The sequence below is a fragment of the Buteo buteo genome, chromosome 4 (genome assembly GCF_964188355.1).
Source record: "Buteo buteo chromosome 4, bButBut1.hap1.1, whole genome shotgun sequence".
NCBI classification, from domain to species: domain Eukaryota; kingdom Metazoa; phylum Chordata; class Aves; order Accipitriformes; family Accipitridae; genus Buteo; species Buteo buteo.
Window position 1 is genome coordinate 33458516 of NC_134174.1, and position 20907 is coordinate 33479422.

At 42.8% G+C, this 20907-nt stretch overlaps 1 protein-coding gene across 7 annotated transcripts in view; it reads right to left on the bottom strand.

The window, feature by feature from the left end:
* Positions 1-20907, bottom strand: part of SGMS1 (sphingomyelin synthase 1) — a 110309-nt gene that overhangs the window by 49492 nt on the left and 39910 nt on the right. The window lies entirely within an intron of this gene.

Here is a 20907-nt window from a genome sequence, read left to right on the forward strand (position 1 = left end):
CAGGAACCTCATGGTGTTCAAACAAAGGAAAGGCAAAGTCCTTCACCTGGGGAAGAATGACCCCAAGCACCGGTACAGGCTGGGGGTTGACAGACTGGAAAGCAGCTTTCAAAGAAGGACCTGTGTTTGTGGATATCAACAAGCTACCATGAGCCAGCAATGTACCCTCACAGCAAAGGAGGCCACCAGCATCCTGGGCTGGAATTAGGAGGAGTGTTGCCAGCAGGTGAAGGGAGGTGATCCCTCCCATCTGCTCAGCACTGCTGAGAACACACCTGAAGCACTGGGTCCGGTTCTGCACTCCTCAATGCAAGAGACATGGACATACCGGAGAGAGTCTGGCAAAGGGCCACTAAGATGACTAAGGGACTGGAGCATCTCTCCTGTGAGGGAAGGCTGAGAGAGCTGGGACTATTCAACTGGGAGAAGAGAAGGCTCAGGGGGAATTTTAGTCAATGTATACAAATGCCTGAAGGGAGGGTGCAAAGAGGAAGGAGCCAGGCTCTTCTCAGTAGTGCCCAGTGACAGGACAAGATGGCACAAACTGAAACACATCAGACCATAAGAAAAAACTGGTTTACTGTGAGGGTGGTTGAACACTGCACCAAGTTGCCCAGAGAGGTTTTGGAGCCTCCATCCTTGGAGATATTCAAAACCTAACTGGACATGGTCCTGGGCAATCAGCTCTATGTGACCCTGCTTGAGGAGGGCATGCTGGACAAGAAGACCTCCAGAGGTCCCTGCCAACCTCAACCAGCCTGTGATTCTGTGATCATTTTGCCAGTTCATTTGCGCACCCAAGATATCATTTATGATAAACACAAGTATTCAGAAGAAGCATCTCAGTCCTGTCTAAGGAACCACCCATGGCAGAAACCCGCAATGTCAGTGTTGACAGATCACATGCCACCTCAGCAAGAGACAACTAACACGTGCCATATCTTACTCTTGAGGTTGAGATTCAGTTTCCAGTACTTGCTAGCTCGCCTTTGCTATGGTTTGGCTCAAATTCTGCTTTCTCAATGCAACACAGGGGTCAGAGATCGGGAACTTTAACAGACCAGTCAGGAGGTGTTTCATCAGACTGCCTGGTACCATCAGATTCCTTTAAGCTCTCTTACAGTCTCCATATCCCTCAAGTTTTACCCCCCCCCCCTTTAACATCAGCTTTTTGATGAATGCTTTTAAAAACCCCTTAGCTCTACAAATGCTCTGTGTCACCTCTAAAAACCAGAGGATGACTCTCCTCTTTTATAACAAAGCAAGAAGAGTCAGACATGGATACCCTCTAGGTTTACTAGCTAAAATCTTCATTGACTTGGCAGATATTTACTTCTTGCTGGTGTAAGAGAACAGAAGTCCGAACAATTTTGATTTTAAGGCCAAGAGATAAATTAAAGTTGTAATTTCTTTAGATCTCCAACATTCCCTGTTCCCACAGCTGGAGGTAGTCTGGCAAAAAGAGGCCAGTGGAGGTCATCATTAACAGAGGGGTGTACAAGGCTGATCCTATCTACTAAGATTTCACCCTAAAAAGAAGTTCAGGAACAGGGAAGTCTCCGTGTGGAATTCAGGTTTTTGTACAAAAGCTCAAGATAAAACATGTTTCCATCCAACCATTAGCGCATTTGTCTTGACTGATTCTCAGTTTAGCACACCTCCTCCTCCTTTTCCTCTCTTTGCAAATAGAGCGAGCACGCTGGGGGCTGAGAAGGGAGAAGGAGAGCACAGCTGAGATCTACCATGACAGCTGTCACATTTGTGGCCAGAGCACTTGCGGTCTCTTCACCCAGCAAAAAAAAAGACAACACTACTATTTTAAACTGACTCACTGCATTTGTTCACAGGGATTTGAAGGCCATCCACAATTCTGGCTTCTTGCCATGGGTATTTTGCAACGTTAGCCTTGTGTCATCAAGTCCCATGCTGAGACCCACAGAGCGCCCCAGGTTGCAAGTGACTTCTGGGGGTCAGCCAGTCTAGTCCCTGCTCCAAGCTGGGCTAGCTCTGAAGCTTGGTCAAAAGTACATTTTCTGGTAGGGTCTATCACTCTAAGCAATACCGTATTTCATACTGGAGCTAGGGAAGGTTTTTAGAGACTGTTCCATTTGTAGCTGCCAAGCTAGATTTTAGTAAACGCAATAGATGCACAAAGAGACAGCACTGATCTCCTGGTCTTAACAGGGGCTCAGATTCTCAGTCCACCTACAGTTTTGTCTTTAAAAATCCCGCAGCTGTGAATATGAAAATTAGACCAGCACCTCAAAACATCAAAGCAACTCATCCTAGTGAGGCTAAGGAGTTAGTTTCTTCACACCTGCAGCACTCTTAGCACACAAGAAACCCCATTTATATGGTACTTTTCTCTTGGGTGGTATAAGCTACTGTTTCATACTGAATTAAAACCAGTAATGCAGAACCAACTGAACACAGAAGTAACTACAGAATTCTCTCTGGACTTGGAAGGGAAAAGAGAGGCTGCTAATTACAGCCTAACTCATCTCCTCACTGCCATAAAAGCATTAGCAACTCTGCCTTTACAATGTGCATTGGCACTGGTGCTTAGTTAAATTAGGGATTTTGGTTCTCATGAAAGGAGCTGGAATGGCAGCACCCCCAAACTCCACCTCCCCTGGGAAAAACTGAAGATAAGTTGTTCTCCATAACCAAACCGCTCTCGGTCACACCCAGTCAATTAATCTGCCACTTAATCTCACTATTAGCGGCCACCACCACTAGGAAGCCATCCAATTTAGGCTGTAGGCAATGGAGAGAAGCCTCAGAGAGGGACTGCTATTTTTATGTAATACTGCCATGAGCTGCTTTAATGAACAGAACCGTATTTTCTTGCCTGAAGGCTGGTAACACCAAGCCTCTACATTTGTGTTTCATCTTTTTGATACTCTTGGCACTCTATTTAGGTAAAGAGTAGCTCAGATTATTTCTAAGCAGTACCGTGCAGCAGGTGTCAGGGCTATTTACTGGTAAAAGCAGACACTTTGGTCCAGTCAGAAAGCTTTTGTACATGCTAACCTGCTTGCAAAGCCAGTTGCCTTCCACAGTAATAGAGTGGCTCCTCTACAAGAGTCACATTCAAGCTGTGAGACCCCAGCACACTGCATCTGGCATTCAGACACAGCAGCCACTCTGCAAAACAAACAGGGATACTGGGATATCCAGCACATTACTGGTTTGTGAGATCCACCCATCAAAGCAGCCTGGGCTGTTGTTGCTAGCAGAATCACAAACATTTTTCTGAAGTTTCAGGAGTATCATGGGTATGAGAGGAAAAAACCAAAAACATAGGTGCATACACACACACATACAGAGAGAGGTATATATGGAAACAGTACAGCAGCCAAGAGGAAGCCAGGACTCCATCCTGCCCCAAAGAAGCAGATATGTGATATCCAGGCTCCAGCTGAGGCAGCTACAACCTGTCCCCTCACATGTATTTTCTGAGTGGTCCCGAATCAGAAAAGCATAAACTCATGCCCAGGGAACATATTTATACCAACATGAATGGTGAACAACATAAAACCAACATAGCATAGCCAGCCTTTTCACTATAGACTCACCCAACAGGAACCTCGTTATAGTTTTGGATCATTCATCTAGTTACAAAAATTATGGCGTTACTTCCTTAAATAGACTGTGCAACAGGACAGCAAGACTAAGACAGACACAGTAGCTTTTTCTCCTGGGTAAGAAAGGCCACAGGACTTCCTGTGATTAACAATGTTATAAACTTGAGAAGATTTTGGCAGAAAAGACCTACGTTATTTATGAATTGCTTGCAAAATCAAGATGTTCGCCATCAGCCTCTGTAAGTCACTGCAATGCTTAGTTGCTCTTGCTGTTAAGAGCATGACTACTCATTAATACAGCGGAAGACCATATTTGCTACACCACTAAGTAAAGGAAAATTCAAGTTTCCACAGCCACCATGCATCTCAAAACAGTAAAAAAAGGAGCAAAAACCTAACAAGATCTGTTGCCCTCCCCAGTGCCATGCTGAGAAGCTGTGCTTACTCAGTTTGTCTTCAGCATCCAAAAATGGACCATGGCTTTCCAGGGCTTTCGGTGCTAAATGAAAGCCGACTGCAGAAAATTCACTGGTAAATGTTTATTAGCGGTTGCCATTCTAATTTTAACCTCTGGACATTTTTAGGGCCAATTAAAAAAAAGACCAAAACCCAAGAGACCAAATAATCCACATAGGAATTCTCTCCTGGCTGTGCTATTTCAAAAGTAATTCTGAGATCCAGGGATTTTTTTTTTTTCTTCCTTAAATCAACTTCTTGCACTGAAAGCATTAAATTACACCACAATGTCAGACTGGACTGTGCAAGAGCGGCCAGCCTCTTGGAAAGGACGGAGACATGGATTCCCATGGGAAATAACAGTTTCCAATACAAATACTTCAGCAGTATTATAATTCATAGTGGAAAGCAGAAACCCCTATTTGTTTGCCTTTCCATGTTGAAGGGTGTGGGACTCTAGGAATAGAGAGGATTACCCCACGGCAATACACTCTGTATAAGCTTTTCTCCAGGCTCATATGGGCTCCATCAGTCCCTGCAGAGCTGTTTCATCCATCCAAACTCTCAAGAAGTGTTCAAAAAACTTCTCCTCAAGCCTTAATTGCATCTTCATGCATCAAAACCAGATACACTGTCATGGTTCAACAATAATTTTCCTACCCAGGCCTACTCCTTCCACTTCTACCAGCAGAACAGACCATGAAGACCTTAACAGAGGCAATTGCTCAAGCCCTATCCTGTGCAGACCAGACTACCCAACGTTCATAGCAGCAGCTTCAGGACAGATTCTTTGTGCAGCTGATATTACCTGCAGATGCTCACCATGGTGGTACATGAGGTTATACCGTGGACTAGAACTAGTCCAAGATCTCCAGGTAGAAGCACAGATGCAGATCTACTGGAGAGCAGATGTGTTCTTCTTTATTTTACTCCCCATAAAGGTAATTCCTTAGGTGCAACCCATACACCCTAGGGGAGTGTTTTGGATAGTTACGAGGCCAACAGAAAACAAAACAAATTTGCCAGTCCCTGGGGCATGCAGCTGCTTGCAAGGATGAACTTCACTTGCAGATAGTACCATGCTGTTGCCAAAAGGCTTCCCCAGTAATTCTGACCATGTCAGCACCTATCCTTATTCCTTGGCCAGCCACGTCCAAAAAAAAGTAGTGAGGAGCAGTACTCCTGGGTCTCACAGCTCTGGCACTCTTGGCTGTACTATAGCCTACAGTCTTCTCTCTTCTTCCAAATTATCACCAGTCCAAGTAAGAAACACGTCCTTAATTTAGCTTCCCTCTCCAACCTACAAGCTCACCACAGACTGATGGGAGTCCCAGAAGCTGAATGATGCATCTTTCTATACTTTCTGAAGCCAATGGACTCTTCAATTTGAGCCAGATATGCTGCCTGTTATACTAGTTGCTACTTGTTTTGTTCTACCTGCTATGTGAACAGGCATTTCCTTGTAAAATGAAAGCTAAATTCCCCTATTGCAAGTCTGCAGGGTGCGCGTGAAGGCAAAGCAACGGCAGATGATGCCTTTCCCCTTGACCTACGGCTCAGAAAAGGGACTGTTCTCTGGGGAAACTAACCCTGCCTGTCTGGGTCCAAAGAAGTCCTCTCCTCATCTCACTACTCCAAAAGGTGACCTGCATCCCTCTGCCTTTCTAATCCAGGTGCCCTGCACCACCTCTTTCCTGGATACCTTTGAGGCCTTGAACAGGGCACAGGGACAGTATAAGAAATATGGGAACCTACAGATCCTTATGGAATCTCTACACAGCCATTTTGTAGCCAGAATCAACTACAGTGACAACATACACATAATCAGAGGCAGATCTACAGGACAAGATGGTAGGACACAGTGGTACCTGTAACTTGGTCATCTCGAAACCCAAAGGCAACATGCACTATTCCCAATTTCACAGCTGCTCCCAGCACCCACAGTGGCACTGCCATGGGAAACCATCTCACAACATGCTGATGCTGGGGCTGACAGAGCTGACCCCTCTGCTCTGGGGGTTTCCCTCTGACACAGTAATTCCTAAACAAGGGAAGAGACCATGGCAATTCTCCCCAGAGAGAGGATGTTAGCAGAGGCTGAGCACAGCACCTAGAGACCTCATTCCTTATCTGTGCTGGTGTAAAACCTTGTCCTCCCTCTGTGTCAGAGCTGTAGTTCGGTTACTGAGGACACAGTTTGGTTTGAGGGTTCCCCCCCTCCCTTGTTTTTTTTTAAACCAGAAACCTACATACCCATAGCTCCAAAAATAAAAAGCTACAGCAGACAAAGACCTTCACAACAGAGCAAAAACTTAAGTACATCATCAGTACAAATGCACTTTCTCACATAGTAATTAAAAAACTCAACAGTAGCAATGAAGTGCAATAAAATCTTTAAATGAGCCTCGGTCTTTAGAGGCAACACCAGTTAAAAGCTACCTACATGACAAGTTACAGCTATTTATTGGGGGGAAAAAAGTGCCACCTGCTTACAACATTTCAGATTCAGTTCCTCATTTAAATTTAAGAATCCTGTATTAATTGAATATGCCACATATCACAGTCCCCCTCTCCCCAGCTCCAACTTTTCTAACACTGCAATCTCCAGTTTCCTCAGGTCAGTACGTTGTTTCTGTACAACAGGCCTAAGACTTTTTAGCAGTGGTGTAGTAGTATTTTGCATAAGATAATACACAGGAAATAGCTTATTGTTAACCATTTCATTTTCAAGATAGACTAAAAGTCAGCAGTTTAGCATGTAAAAGCAATCACAGGCAGCTTACGAAACATGGCTGATAAGTGTGAGCAGCAGGAAATACTGTAGGTGAAAGGCACAGACACGTCAGGCTTTCATTGGGACAAAGAAGCAGCTTACCTTGCAAGGTAGCTGATAGTTTTTAATCTCAGCTACATGAATGTATAATTCAATTATCTACCTATTAAATATTGCACAGTTACTTAAAATTATTAAAATGGCAAAAATCTGGTTACAGGGTAGCCGCCCTCTGACACAGAACCCATGTCCACACAAATATTCCCATCTTCAAAGGAGGTTAACCCACCTGCCTCTGAACATAGGTACATTTTTTGTCCCCAAACGCAAATTTGTTATTATTTGTTTTAATAATCTTTAATTGTGGACTTTAAACTCCTCACCTTTCTTTTGACACTTCTTTTGTTTCCAACACAGTCACCAGCTGCATATGCTTAATAACATTTGCATTACAGCAGCTTGACACATCATACCTGTATTACACTGCTCTTTATTTCTTCAGCACACTGCAAGCTCAGATCTTTTTCTTTAGCACGACTTCTCCCCTACCACCATGAAAGCCTGGCCTGTTTGGGAAGGGGTCCTGAACTCTCTCTGCTTCCAACTAGCATTTGCAAGGTTAACAGTATTATCCAAACGAGGGAACAAAAAAAGCACCAAAAAGCATATAGACTATTTTTTGGTACTGACTGGGCTAAAAATCTACCACCAGCAGGTTCTACTGAATGAATCCTTAATTTTACCTTTTTTGTTAGAAGTCTTTTGTACAGGAGTTTGCTCAGAAGATACACTCACAGACATGCACAAATGCACTCTCAAAACAAAACAGTTCTCGCATACACTGCCATCCTCAGAAAGCTATAGCATTTCTTCATACCGCTACATCAAAGCTACTGCAATCAGTAACTAAAAGACAGGCCAACTGCTTTTTCTGCCTAAGCAATTTATGCTTAAATCATCATAACCTATGCAGAAAATGTAGGGGGAGAAAGTAAAGTATGACTTAATAAACTCTTGCTGATTCCTGCTGCAAACAGGCTTGCTTTTTTCCGGCAATTACAGAAGAGGGATTTTTCTCCCCCACCACTTTCAGTTGTCACAAGCAGCCTATTGTTTGGATTTAGCCATGCAGCACTCCTGATGCAAACCCACAGCTCACGTTAGCACGCTGGACTGCATGTAACTAAAAATCGAACAGAAGGCAATTCAGTCCCATTACAATAAGAACAGTGCTTTGTACCAAATACCTGTTCAGAGCAAACAGACATACATACCCTGCTTTGGCACAACTACAGAAGACAGTGTCCGTGCATACCTGAGAAGTCTTGCAATACTTCCAAATATCCAGGTGCCTGTACCTATGTTGTATACCAGATGACAGCTTAGCAGCCTGTTAAGAGCACACATCATGCAGATCGACTGCCCCAAATCCAGGAAGCCAAAAATAGCTCAAGACTACATCTCTATGCCTCCCAGCACAGAAACACCACCGTAGCATTCTCTTTCATTCAAAAACCAATTCAAAATCGGTTGGACACACCAAAATGAGTCATCTCCATGTGCTGGCACTTTAACTCTGAAAACTCCTGCTCCGTCCCTCTGCTAAGGGAACTGAAAAGCCGTGAACTCACTTGTGCTGTGGCAACAGCAAATGCAAATCCTGCCACACTGCAAAACTTCAGCACAGTCTCCTCTAGCACACATGAACTACATGCGCTCACAACCACCCTTTTTTTTTCCCCCAAGAATAAACTAGGTTTCTGAAAGCTGTTCCCTCCCCTAAAGCAAAAATCAAATTGGCAGGGCAAAGTTTAGCCAGACTTAAATTGCTTTAGTAGGATTTGTACTAGCTGTGCTTTATGGCACTTGGAAAACAGGCCTGGAAGGGTTCAGAAACAGTGTGCAAGAAGAGGTTCAAGGTCTCTCACATACAACTGCAAAGACTATACCTACTGTTTAAATTAGGTGAGGAGCTACTGTATTTGCAGCCTTGAGTTTCAGGCTAACCAAATCATACCACTGCTGTTTTAATACAATAAAGTTAGCAGTGGATATGTAGGCATATTAGGAATATCAGCATATCTGAAAGCAAAACCACGCGCTTTTCTTGGGAGATATGTCAGATATTTCTAATTAAGATGCAGCTTGTAACTGCATATAACAATCAGAGGTTAAAAAACAACCGGTGGGGGGTGGGGAGGAAGAAAAAAAGAAAACATCACCTAACAAGTTTCCAGCAGCAACTGTGTGAATTGTAAGACCAGAATTGCAAATTTAGCTTTGGTGAGAATTTTACCCCCGAGCCCAAGAGGTGCTTGCAGGGTGTCTACCTGCGGTTTGCAAAAACTTCTCAGACAAGCTTCAATATTCTGAATGGCAAACAAAGAGTAAAAGCCCCAACCGATACTTCCTGCATGTTCAGAAGTTAGAGTGGGGAGCTTCTAGTTTTCTGTGTGTAGTGGGAGTGTTGGTTTTGTTTTGGAGTGTTTGCTTGTGTTTTGTTGTGTTGTTTGGGTTTTTTTTAAAGGACAGTTTGGGTTACCATGTGCAAATAATTTTAGAAACTGAAAACTCTGCAACCTAACCTTCACTTACTTAGGAGCAAAGCAAGTCTAATCCCACAGTCAGGTTATTCTATCTGGTAGCAAAGCAAACGAGCTAAAAATGAAGGAAAGGGAGAGTTACCATGGGATACCAAGATGCGTCACTTCTCTTGGCTCTCTTGGTGCCACGTGACATCTCAGCCATGAGTGAAGAACTCAGCAGATGGGATAGAAAAAAAAAGTAAAAAGGTCTCTAGATTATAGCAAAGTTTAGGCTTTTAAATCCAATTTGCTAACTGCTTATGGCTACAGAAATACAGGCAAACAATATCTGTCTATAAACCAAACTGTCTGTAAGCCTATTGCCACTGTGCAATAAATACATGCTTTCCCTTCCAACAGTCACTGTCTACACTTTTCGGTTCCTTACAGTAAATTTAGTCCAAGCACGTTCAGAAACACTGCCCTTGCCATCTTCAGTAAGAACCATCACTTGCCTTTCAGAGGAAGCAAAGCAGGTCAGTAGTTTCCACCTTGCTCATAAATACCGAAGCAGCCACCTCACAGCAATAGACACAAGCAGTCAGAGTTCAAGAGAGATCAGAAGAGGCATAAATCACTTTGAATTTACTCTCAAAGTTATCACGCAGGTCACCAAATCCACGCCTTGGGATGGAGCCCACTGAACCAAGACTCTCTTTAAATTTTCAAGGTATCACTGTTTAGCAGCGTGCTGCTGCAAAGCTGCCATATGCATGCACAGCGTGAGAGCTGACCCCACCACATGCTTACTATACTTTGATTTTCACCCCACTCAGTCCAGTATAAATTTTTAAACACCTCCTGCTCCGAGTCTTTCTTTGCACAAAATTGTAGAGTGGTTCAGTGTCTGATCCCCCCCCCCCTTTTACAGCTGGCAATTTCTTTCTAGCATGTCAAAACAGCTCTGATTCAAAGGACATTATTCCACCTCCATCCTCCTCCAGCTCTCAAAGCCTCCTAACACCCACATGCTGCCAAGCACCAAAATCTCCAGGGAAATTTGGTCCTTTCATACACCAGCCAAGCAAACCACCTCTCTGTAGTAAAAAGCGATATACACTGTAAAAGAAACCTTCACCCTCCAAGCCGCCCCAGTGACTTCCATGGTGTAATCCCAGAGTTTCAGCTCTACCCAAACATTATGTCAAGCTGAAAATCGAGCTTGCAGGGAAATACTGAAGCCAGTCTGTCTCCAATGCATCACAGTAACCTGATCATTACCCTAGACACCAGCTGGCAAGCTGCCACTCCAACCTACCTAGCTATTAGTACTCTCCTATTAGCTCCAGATTGCAAAACTTTGGTAAAGTAACACAGCAAATTATCCAAGACAACTGCTGCTATAATCTGCTCTTAAACACCAATTTTTATCAACTGAATCATTTGCTACTGTGCGCCTGTTTCCCATTAGCTACCAAAAATATGAAATAATACAGAAGCCAAGAAATCCCACATTTAATCTGCTACTCCAACTTGTAGCCCCTGCATTAGCACACATCTATATGAGACGGCATTTGAAAACAGCTAAGCATTATTTATTACCTACTTACAAAAAGAAGTTTCATATTTCTGCAGCAAGTTTAACACAGATGGTGTTACCTTCTTCAAAACATTACTTTAATAACTGTTCCCTGAGCCAGGGGATACTGTCTTTAATAGCCATGACAAGGTTTTATCCAGCCTCCTTTGAACCTCTAACCTTTCAGCAATATCCTGCAGCAGGGAATACCACAGCATAACTGTGCACCACTGAAAGAAAAACCTTCCCTTGTTATAAGCTTGTTGCTTCCTTGTTTTATTTGACACTATTTTTTTGAATGAGGAGGGCCTCAGTACAGTCATCCTCTGCTCACGCTTTGCATAGCATTCCTCTTCTCGCTTCCTCTGCTCACAATCATTTCTTCTCCACGCTGAAGAGTCAAAGTCTATTTACCTCCTTTTATACAACAGCTGCTCCATGCCTTTGATTACTTTCATCACCTTTTGCTGAACCTTTTTCTTTTTGGAGATGGAGGACCAGCTGGCATTCAAGACACAGGGAATCATGGAGAAAGAGGGGGGGGGTTGTTTGGGGCTTTTTTGTTGTTGTTTTGTTCTCTACCCCTTCACTAATAACATTCATTCATTTACTGCTTTGACTTTACAGCTATTTTCAGTAAATTCAGGAAAAAAAAGCCTCCCAAGAGCAGAACAAAACCTGAAACTAATGTTTTTGCATCATGCCAGTGCTGCACAAACAAGCATTAGGTTTCAGAGACAGGAAAGCACCTGTAAAGTGCAGTAATCTCTTAATCTCTCACAACGGCTGTTTCCAAAACTTAATTTCAAGCAGAGCAAGGCATTAATCATATCCCTGTCTGTGCATGAAGAAGCCTTCCTCCATCCTCTCGCTTCCCTCTGCTAAAGCACTCACCCTCTGCCACCCAGGCACAGCTTGGGAATCATGTATTTCTTTTATATGTCCCAACCCAGGGTTCTCCATGTTTTTGCAAAGTGCCCCAACCCAATGGACACCCCAGCCCCTCTTTCCAGCTCAGAGAATCAGATCAGCTTCCCCCCCTCCTCACACGTATCGTTGACCCCTACTCTGCATCACTGCTCAGGCTTGCAGACATGCGACAGGTCTGCTGGCAGCTCAAGCAAGCCCTGGAGGAGAAAGGGCAAAAGCAGGTGCTGAAGCCAAAAGAGCAGGGAGGAAGGCAGCAGCAGGGAGAAGGGAGCATGGATCTCATGTTCAGAGCTGGCAAGCCTGAATTCAGAGCCCACGGGCTCCATATAAAACAAGCAGAACGTGCATCAAAAGCTGCTTGTGCTTTGTAAAAAAAATATATATATATATGTATATATATATATACACATACACACACACTTACTTTGGTCACCTGTATTTATTATTTCCTGATGCAGTACCAGCAAAATGACCTCTACTGAGGCACACAGAAAAAAACCTGCTTTTTTATTAGTAACCAATTGCTGCTTTACAGCTTCATTGACCTTGAACCGCATACCAGATTCCTCACCTCACCTATGCTCGACACATGCTCATTTCCTCTTTTCATGTGGAAACAGAGTATTGAACACCTTTTGTGTCATTAATAATCACCGTACACCAAGGGACAGAGCTGTATCCTGAAACTCCTGCCCGGTATGCAGGTTTTTTCCCAGTTTTCAGGACCTCAAATTCCTCCCAACACAGGATGGCAATACAGATTTGCTTTAAAGTGTCCATTTTTACTCCACCCCAAATTACCACACAGAACCAGGTACTGGCTGAATATAAGAATTTTCCAGCTAAAACTAAAGAATCAGTGCAGAAACATTAAAAAATCCTTAGGCAGGCATTTTACTGACAAACAATGGGATTACAAATGCACAAAGAAAGAACTTCAGATCTAGCATGACTTTTGCAGGGACAATGCATCTTGCAAAAGCAAGAAGCAGCAGGGTGCAGATGAAAATTTGCTGTTTATGTAAGTTTACTTAAAGAAACGATCTTCTAAGGCTTTAGACTTACACCTCGCAAGGCTGTGGGGTAAAAATAAAGCTCTTCCTTAGGACAACCTGCCAGGTAATCCTACTGCACAGTTTTGGATGCTGGTTGGAATAGACAGGAAGGATGGATTAATTTTGCTTTTGATGATAACTGGGCTTTCACTCAAGTGAGCATCTAGCACCCCACCTTGAGAAGAAAGAGAATCAACAGGACCAGGAACAGACTTTCTTGGGTACTCCACCTGGAATTTCAGGTTTCAAAAGAGTTCTCACTTGTAAAATTCAAATTATATGCACATGGTCTGTGAAACAGCACTCCTTTGCCAGAGGCTACTCCTCAGGCATTCAAGTTGCTGGATGCTCTGTTCCCTTCTTTTTCCAGCAAGCCACTCCTCTCTAGACCACTTCTCCATCCAGTTGTCACACTGTACAGGGAAACCCTCCTGCCCACCCAGTACGCACTCCTGAACAGAGACACATGGCCACTGGCATGAGAATTTGACAGGTAGATCTCCTTACTCCAAGGTATCAAATCTTGCAACACCTGCGTAACCTCGTCCAACTGTTCACCAACTGGATCGCCACCCTGAAAGGTCTCGGCTGTTCCACTGATACCTAATGTATATCTTCCAGTGCAAGCGTTCGTGCTGCGCCTTTCTGAACAGTAAGATTTTGGATCTCAGCACCATCTTTCTCCAATGCCTGCTTCTCATCCAGGTCAAATCAAGCCAAACAAGGGTGAGGGACAGGAAAAGAGTATTAAGACAGTTTGCCAAAGTGGGTATTAAATGATGTGCAATGGTTCTCCAAAGCGACAGACAGAAAAGCCTGCTGTGGATGGCAGGGCGTTACGGCATTGTCACTCACCCTCTACTCCCCCTTGCAACTCTCCCTTATCCTGAATTGCTCCTGTGCCCTCAGCTCAACTCACATTTTCATCTCAGCCTCTGGGCCTCCCTGCTGCCATTGCAGAGACTCAAGACGACGACTGAAAATCCAGTAAAACCATACTGTGCTTGTTTTTCCCCTCCAATGGGGACAAATTTGCAGAAAACTGACCACTGTGCTAGAAACTGCAGAGAGGAGCTCCCTTTCCTTACCTTAACCCCAACACATGCGGTACATAATGTTACGGGAGCAATAGGCTGACGGCTCCGGTCCCAAGCTAGCAGTGGTACCTCTCCATGCTCAGAGGGAAGCACTTCTCATGAAACACCGTTTTTAGGACAAGCACACACCATGCCAAACTACAGAGCACCCAAACTATGCCGATTTAAGACTGCTCAATTCACAGGGCTGCAGGTTATCACGCTGTCATAAGACAGACAACACCAGAGCTCTTGAACTAACAAGTTGCGACAGCAACCCAAATGATCCGATTTGTTTTCCCTGGAAGGTTAAGGTGACAACCCCAGATACCATTAACTTAAGAGCTAAAGTTTTGATTTGAGCCTGGACCAGTAGTTAACAATACTCATTGCACAGGGGAAAGAGGCTCAGAATAAAGTTTCCTAATGAAGGCACTGCTTTACAGTGGAGAAATACAAGTAGTGACTATCTGCTGTTGCCCCCTTCACTTTTGGCTAGGCAATTCTGTGTGCAAACAGTGGTGCATTTGAGTTGTGAAGCTGAGTACACAACATATTTCCCCCTACACACAGAAATTAGCTCACTTTCATACTGGCTGCTTCAGCTGTGTAAATAAGAGCTAAAATACTGCCTTATATATATTCTGTAAAACTAAATCCTACAGAATGTAGCCCAGTAAGAGTCAAAACATTTTTAAGCTCTTTATCCTTGTGGTATACTCCTTTATTTCATACTTTTAACACAGCATTCACCATAGACAAAATTATTAAAATTTGACGAATGAGCCATCTATTCATTATAAAACCCTTCTTGACAGAATGCTTTGGGAAAATCTTGAGAGGGATGGACATGAAATCAGTGTATTTTCATGCACCACTTGCAATTTTGCGATTATAATGTTTGTGATTAAGTATCTTAGGATACTGTGTGCAATTTACCTGTGCAACCATTGCTCTAAAACCACACCAAGTCAGTGCACTTAAAGAATCCGGCCTTGGCTCGATGATGTTACCACCTTGCTAGAAATCTGACACCTAACTGGTAGGTGATGCTTCAGACTTAGCACTGATTTAAGGACAGAGGTGTCCTTCTGCTTCTATAGACCTTAGGGGTTAAGAGCAGAGAGCTCATGTGTTCGCTTTGAGCAAGCTGACATCCTCACAAAGCACAAACACAACCTCGTGCTGAATATTATTGGAGTATGAGAAAAATCATTTAGAGAAATGGCAGCTACAACATAGCTACTTGCCTTATCTCCTTTGTAAACAGCTTTTAAACTGCCAGGTACAGCTATGATTAAGGAGCAGCTAGAGATGAGAAGAAGCATCCTATAACTGCTGACAGGTAAGTTTATTTGAGCTTCAGCACAAGCATTTAAAGATGAAAGAGCACAATGAGGATGCTGAAAGACAACTGACAGCTTGAGGAATACACACCAGTTTTCAAATAATTTCTGTGATGTAGAGTAATATTTATGATCACAGCATTCACTGGGAATTAGATCATCCATTTAGCAGCAGGTTTCCCAGATCAACTGTCTGGGGACTTTAAACAGGATCAGCAAGAACTGTAGAGCACTGCAAAACTGGAGTCAGTGCCTTTGCATTCTTGGTGTTCAGCTGCCTTCCTGAAGAAGCTTCACAAAAGACTAAAACATAGGGATGTAAAACAAAACAAAACATCAAGAGCAAGTGCAAGTTGAGTGCTACAACTGATTTCAGAAGCGTTGCATGTTGTCCATGTTGACTGCTATGCCCAGACCTGTTAGTCTACCTCTGTCTTATCTACAGTGCTCAATTTTGCATCTGCTGCTGGCTTCATTTAAATGCTTTTCATGCAAGATTATTATTTTTGGAGTAGACAGAGTTTGACAAACCAGTACTATGGCAGGGGAGTTATGCTGTCAGACATAGACCATCCAAATCTTTGGCAGGGGGCTGACACAAGTAGCTGCATCACGCTGAGGAGGGCATCAGTTAATTTGGATCGGCAGCAGCATTCATGAAACATCTGAAGCAACCTTGTAAGCACAGTTAATGTATCCTAATAATAAAACCAGCATTTGTGCAAAGCGTGCTCCTTACCTTTTCTGCCACTCACCTTTCAAGATGTGCCGTATAGCTCAGGGAGCTCCTAAGGCTATATTTACATGAGCTTTCCAAGAAACTATTAGTAAAGCTTGGGGAATTTAGCGATGCGTCCATGTCTGGAGATGGCTGCAATGAAGCTCCACAATGCAGAAAAGGGCAGGGAGGAACATAAAGGTAGGAGCATGCTCCAGACAAGATGATATTTAAGTCTGCCTAGATGTAGCTTGGAAGCACACATGATTTGAACAGTTGGGACAGTCACAGAGGACTCTGGTGACAGAGCAGACATCCTCCGCTGGGACTACAAGATCCCTCAGCATTTTAATACCAAATATTCTACCCACCCTTTGCAACCTATTTATCACCATGGAGCAAAATGTATTAGATGTAACATTTTGTCTTCCTAAGTAGTACATGGAAATCTGTCAAAACAGTTGCTGACAGCCTTTCAACTATTCACTGGAAATGGGGACAGCAGAGGAAGGGGGAACACAGGCCAGGAAAAAAAACCCTTTCTGTTTTAATGGATCTTGAAAACAAATCTATGGGAACAGAGAAAAACATTTAACAAATGAACTGAAACAAAGCATCTTGTGCAAGAATTCCAATAACCATATCATCTGTGGAATAATAAAACTCCAAAACCATGGAGTAATTTTAAACAACTACGTCTGTCATTAAAATAATGAACAAACTAGTCAATACTTATCCAATAAAAGAGAGCTATTTAATAGGGTCTAATTCAACATGGCAACATAGCCTGTTGGATCCATCTAGCGACTGAAGTTGGGGAAAAACAACTGATTAATAATGCAGCTTCCCAAAAGGCACAAAACCCAGAAGTGTCACCATCACGGTCTATGTCTCCTGGGCTGCAGACAAAGAGGATGCCCAGATTCATTAAATGCTTCAGCACCATTTGAATACAGGTTTGCTGAATGCAAAGAAACCAGATATAAACCAGAGAGCAAAGCAAGATTACAGATCAGCAAGATGGCATTCCCCTCGTGAATCCAAATAAACAAGACATTTTGAACTATCTCCAGCATGACTTCAGCACAAAATAACATTTGCACTTCAACATAATAGTTGATGTTTTAACTGCATGCTAAGAGTTACCCCCACACAGCAGCCCTGAGTTCAACATCAGCTGCTCAGCCTTCAAAGGAAGCGAAAAGAGTTGCAAAAGAGCTGTGCTGTACTTCAAAGCAGTAACTGCCTTTCAGATAGAAGCTAAATGTATTTACATTCACTCTTCAAGCACTTGAACCCCACTAGAGCACGCCAGTTGTTTCGGTATTTGCTAGGTGCCCTATCCCATCCCCAGATGTCTCAGGCAGATGATGTGACATGTGAAAGGAGCTGGGATGGCATTAGCCATCAAATCCCAACTGAAACCGCATGTACATGAGAGCCAACTAGCAAAAATTAAGCCAAAGCAAAAAGGAGCACAAGCAAATAGGATGCAAAGCAAGACAGAAAAACCATTTTCTCTTTGAAAACATGCAAGAATTGGTGAGCACATCCTTATGGGAAATCCTATTACTTGGGTCCATAACCTATGAATCAATCTCAAAGTAAGTCAGAGCCAGCCTCAGGACAAAGGAACAGTCATTTGCTAATTCAGTTGACAAACAAATCCAGAAAAGGAAAATTCCCTCTTTGGATTAAGGATTAATCAGCAGCAGGTATGGCCTATTTTCATTAACTGCAGCCATTTCCTGCCAGCACATCCTTTGCCTTTTCCAAGAAACAGGGGAGCAGCTATGTGTTTGAGGGCAAATGAATTAGGAGACAAGAATGAAACTATTGACAGCAACCTGCTTTATGCTACTCGCTTACCAAGAACCAGCCAAGCTATTTAATAAGCAGCAATGGCTAGGAAATCTACCAAAGTCAAATCTGATCGATCCAAACAAACTGAGCACAGGCAACATACAATATCTGCTCCAAAATTCCATTAAATCTTCAGGTTTGGGTAAGTGCCCAAGATATTACGCCATTGCTTCTCTCCTTGGACTCCTCGCTCCTCTCTTGGTACATGATTGCTCCATTAACATGGCAGCAGGCAGCAGCAGCACATCAGACCATAGATTGGATTCAGGCACTCCCAGGGGGTTGCATGGATTCACTCTTCACCCTCCTTACTTTTAAAACACAACCTGTGGACTTTGTGTTTGTACCAAAACCAAAACCACAACCACCTAGGCAGATCCTGCAACATCCACTTGCCATTCCCACTTCTATGAGATAGTTTTGATGCATGCAGCTCATGTGCATTGGGAAAAAGTCAGGAGGAAGGGTAGTAGGGGAGTCAAACAGGAGCTAAGAAGGATGTCCACGCTTTCCCAGAGAACGAGGGTAAAACCAGCAGCAGGTCGGCTGGGTGTTGCTGTAAAAGCTGTTGGCTATTCTGTGCAGAAGGTGAATAAAGGCAGTGCTTACACAGCAGATCCTGGGCTTTAGCTGCCACATCACCTCTTCAGCCATCAGCAACTTAAGCTTGGGCATTCCTAGCAGCAAAGGTATTACTTAAAAAGTCAATGTCACAATGAACTCATGTCCTACACACAGGGTACAGAAAAACTCTAAATTAACTTTCAGTTACATACATGATTAATAAATTTCCCCAAAGGTGCTTTTAAGCATACAAGACAACACCCAGAAACCAGTCACTGCTTTTAATGGAGATTATCTCCCACACATTTGACATTTCACAAGGTGGTGGGTTTTTGTTGGTGCTTTTTTTGTTGATTTTTTTTTTTAAACAGCTGCTCTAGCCAACTGTTGCCCATTTGATTGGGAAATCTGATGGCTGCAAATCTCAGTGCCTGTTAAACTACCAAGTAGTCTGCACTGGAATTTAATTTTAACCATTCCAAGCCCTTGCTGCAGTCATACACATATTTGTTTCTGAACAAGCAACTTAGGCAAAAATATTTTTAAAAGCTACTGCATACGCTGAGGCTCTGTTCCCATGGAGTTAAATTTGATAGGTATAAGCATCCCTAGCAGTAACAAGCTTAAAGAAAAATCATTATGATACACAGAAATTGAGTTCCAGCCATAAACCACTGCTTTACACTGCACTGCCTGCTTTAGTCACTGTTACATTGTCATCATACAGCAATCAGGGCGTTTGCTTTGCTCTCTGAGTCCAGAGAGCTGCCATGGTCAGAACCATTAAGTGCTATATAAAAGTAATGTCAGGTTTCTCCTTCGAAGCCACTGAAGTTTTAAATTTAAAAGAGAATTCAGCAAGCAGCTATATCAAGCACATACAGTGCCAAGCTGGAGGATGCGTATATTTACATAACAAAAGGCTTCCTGGATTATTTTAAGGCTCAAGTTCTGCAAAGCTAACAAGTGAGGAAAGGGATGTTTTCCCTTTGTTTAAAAAAATAATACTCATACCAAGAAGGAAAAAGAAAAAAGAAAAAAAAAAGCCATTGAAAAGACAGCAGTATCTTGATATTCCACTGTATTAGATCCCTAGATTGCAGCAATGAGTCATCCGTGTGCCTTGTGACCCCACAAGTTTGTAATGCACATTGCCATATACTGAGACAAATACACAAAAAATACAGGGGTCCCAGATACCAAGGCACCTGCAAATAATATCTTCACATAAATAACAAGGTATGCAACATGCCCAACAGTGTTTGGTTTGAAACTTTTTCACTTAGCATGGAACAAAGCAGCCTTGCACCTCTTGCACTGTACCTGTTGATGTTCAACCCCTATTAAATCTGCATTAAACTTTAAGTAATAGATTACTACATTATTCATAATGTCTGTGGGAAACAAAAGTTGAATCAATACAGTGACATGAGCTTCTGGCTCATCTAGTAAAAGTGTCTTCTATCCTTAATATTTATATACTTGAAGGAGGGTGGGGAAAGTAGGAATTTCTCACGACTGATGAAAACAAGTCTAGATATTACAGTTTGTCCAGAACAAATATCCCATAGATGCCAGCTTTCAGAAAGCAGCAACCGCAAAATTAAAACCTGCTCATAACGATTCACCTTATGTGCGACACACAAAAAAATCAGTTCCCTCAATTTCAGCAGCGCTGATGTTTAATCACAGTATTTTTCTCATTATTTCTGATCACTGATGGTATTTCTTATAGTATCTCTGGAAGCGCCACTCAACATCTTAATTGTACAACACTTGAGATTTAGAGGCATGCAGTACTATGACATATGTAGGAGAGGGGCTAAAACCAACTTTCCCAAAAACAAATTTGCTCAAGGCATCCACAGGAAGAATTACAACTGCATTAGGAAGAATCACAACTGAAAGCTGCTTTGCTGCTCTGTCCCTCACCACAGCCTCTCAGAATCAGCCAGTTCAGTCTCACTAATATTCAAGAACATTTTGAGAAAAAGGCAGCACTTTCCCAACTAAAGAATAGAAGGCACGAAAGACTTGGTTCATTCAATGTGCTAGTCACTCAGGTTACACACAAAAAAGTAACAGTTTTAAAAAACACTCTTTCTCAAAATCTCTATGCCCAATAGCTCCACTTTTATTTTCTGATTCTTAGGACACCTCCCCCTTTAGCTCCTAAATCACTCATGGAGCCTTCCAGCACAGATCAAACCCAACAGAATCACAAAAATCTTAAAAGATGCCTTTCAGCAAATCCTCGCACAGCTTCAAAGGATTATTAAAAGACAAAAACATAACTACAGGCAGCAAGAAAGGGTATACACCCCATTTATTTTCTCTTTGCAGGCCATTCATCTACATCAAAGCCAGAATTGGAAACAGAAGCCAGGTATTCCAGCCACCAGTCTGGTTGTCTACCCAATATATCACTCCAGTTT